The sequence below is a fragment of the Herpailurus yagouaroundi genome, unplaced genomic scaffold (assembly GCF_014898765.1).
Source record: "Herpailurus yagouaroundi ecotype Mexico unplaced genomic scaffold, PumYag 201, whole genome shotgun sequence".
Lineage (NCBI taxonomy): Eukaryota > Metazoa > Chordata > Mammalia > Carnivora > Felidae > Herpailurus > Herpailurus yagouaroundi.
Genome location: NW_024412432.1, coordinates 6,201,187 through 6,204,209, shown reverse-complemented (window position 1 = coordinate 6,204,209; position 3,023 = coordinate 6,201,187).

Below are 3,023 nucleotides of genomic sequence, written 5' to 3'. Positions count from 1 at the left end.
GATTCACAGCACCCTGACAACAATTGAATGAACATATAGGAAGCATACAAATGTCCCAACTTTGCCATCTTAGAGGACTATGGGTAGGTCAGTGTAGGACAAATCAGGAGGAACAAACAGCCCTCTAGCTTTTATGTTTGCCAAAGAAAAGTGGAGACATCACCATGTACCAAAAATTCCATGAAGTGGTTTCACTGGGAGGATGGAAACTTTCAACCATTCCCGAGCCATTCAACATGGACAGGGGATTGATAAGGTTTCTGGATGCAACAGGTCCAAAGTGGTCACCAACTTGTTCGTCTTGTCCGTACCCTTACTATTCTTTCTCATATGACGCAGGAATAATATGCCCTCCTCAGTTCAAGGATGGAAAGTATTAAAAAAGAAATCCGCATGAGATTTATGTGAACATGTAGCATTTGACAAGAAATATCACACCTACACACAGAGGTAGATGAATAAAACACATTGGAAAGATTATATCACAAAGCAGGTAAAAGTCAAGACAACATATTTCTCCAAGAAGCAATCTGGCAACATATACTAACACCAAATATATGTGGCACTTTAGTGGACCTAGAAAACCATCTTATAGAATTGCACTGTCTAATATGGTAGCTACTAATAATTGAATTGTGGAACTATTTCATATGTGGAACTGAGGAACTAAAATTTTACTTTAACAACTGATACTCATTTCAGTTATTGGAAAGCTTTTGAGTGTGTTTGGAACAATTTGGGTGTATGCATTTCCTTTTCAACTGTAAATTATATGGAATCCAAATACAGACCGAGTATTGCCAATAAAAATATAGTGTCTTAGTGTATGCTCTAGGTATAAAATATATACTAGATTTGAAAGGCTTATTTCAATAAAAAGAATATAAAATAATTCATTAAAATGATAATATCATGGATATATTGGATCAAATACATTATTAAAATTAATCTTACCAGTTTCTTTGTACATTTTTAAAGTGGTCACTAGAAAATTTTATATCACATGTGACTTCCATTATACTTCTGTCAGATAGCACTGCTATAGAATAAAATCACTAATATGCAAAGTAAGTGGGCAGATACGATTCAAGTAGTCCTCAAACAAAACCAAACCCCCAAAGTGGATCCTTGTCCTGAACGGAGTGGTTAATGCAGATACATAATATGTCATGGAGTATTATGATGCCTTTGAAAAAAATTATTAAAGTTTTGCCAGTGGACTTGAATATTCACAAAGTATTATTATAGAAGAAAAGTAAACTATAGAGAAATGTGAGTAGCTCCAGTATGGTAAAATCCTCAATGATAGATATGTTTATAAAATATGATCCGAACGTGAAAGGAAAGTACAGAAAGGTATATATCAGGTTATCTAACTAGGGTTACCCATGTGTGGTAGGCCAGAGACAGGGAAAAGGAGGGAAGGAGAAAGAAAAGATATTTAACTCTCTCTCTTTCTCACAGACACCACACACACACACACACACACACACACACACACACACACACGTGGGAAGGGAAGGCTAGAGCTAGAACTATATATAATAACTTGGTAGGAATGTCCAAGGTATATTGCCAAGTGAAAAGAAGTTGAAGGTGATATGTAAGTAGACTCATTCTAGCTATGTAGAAGCAACAACTCCTCAACACTCTTATGTGTGTTTGAAGAAAGGTCTGTGTGTGTTTGTCCCTTTTTATTACAAATGGGTATTACATTCTGCACTTGAAAAAAGAAGACTTGAAAAAACAGGACAGTGAGGATTAAGTTTTCCTTGAAATAAAAGAGTGTGGAGAAGAGCCATCAACATCCAAAGAACGATAATGGCAACAGGCGGACTTTGCAAATTAGTTGGTCAGAGAGGCACGCTAGAAACAACAAATCTCTTTGAGAAGGAATAAGAAGAGAGTGTCAGGAATAAAACAACATAGGAAAATACAAAGAATTAAAATGAGGTAAAAAAGAGTTAGAAAAACAATAGTCATAGTAGACCAGAGAGAACCAACATATGAATAACTGGCACCCTTGACGTACTACATCACGGGGTTTTATGAAGGGTGACACAAAAAACACAGAGAGCAGAGGGAAAAGTCATGCAAATATGTTTTCCTAAAATAAAGTCTAAATTTTGCAAGGGCACATGAGTTCCAAGAATAATTTGATACAAATGATCAATAGTTAGAAATATCCTAGTATATTATACTTGAGATAAAGAGTCTTTTCAGGGCACCTGGGTGGTTCAGTAGGTTAAGTGTGTGACTTTCTCTCAGGTCTTGGAGCCTGGAGCCTGCTTCAGATTCTGTGTCTCCCTCTCTCTCTATCCCCTGCCCCCCTCACACTCTCTCTCTTTCTCTGTCAAAAATAAATAAACATTAAAAAAAATTTAAGAATCCTTTGGGTATTTAATTTCATCCTTTACCACCACCGCCACACACACACACACACACACACACACGCCCCAAGGTATTTACATATATATTTCAAAAAGTTGTGCATGAACAAGAAAGAAAGCATAAATAAAATAAATTACTTCAGGTATTCCCAAACCTTTTCCCACATTTTTTCTTACTTGTGAATCACCTTTTGGCTCAGTCATTGGTATTTGTGTTTCCTCACACAATGTGGTCTTTGAGCTATTAAGAGAATTGGCAATGAGCATTTCATTAAAGAGCACCCTGCCATTGACTCTGGATTCTTCTTCTGACACATATCAAATCTCAGAACCCATTAAGGTTCTTCTTTGATACTCAGTAAGCAACTTTGATGCTGATTCTTTCCTGGTTAATGGAAGTATTGGTGGAAGGGTTTCAATAACCAGGAATTATTCCTCTTCTCAAATGGTCCTTAAGTGGCCTTTTGAATGAAAAGTAGTGCCATTTTCCTGTGTTGTCACCAGAAACATAACCAAATTTATGCATGAGTAGGCTTTCAGTTACACTCTATAACATGTTGACACATTGAAGGGAAACATGGAAATCATGCATCCACATAGTATATCATGTTGTTTCTTCAAAATACTCACTAT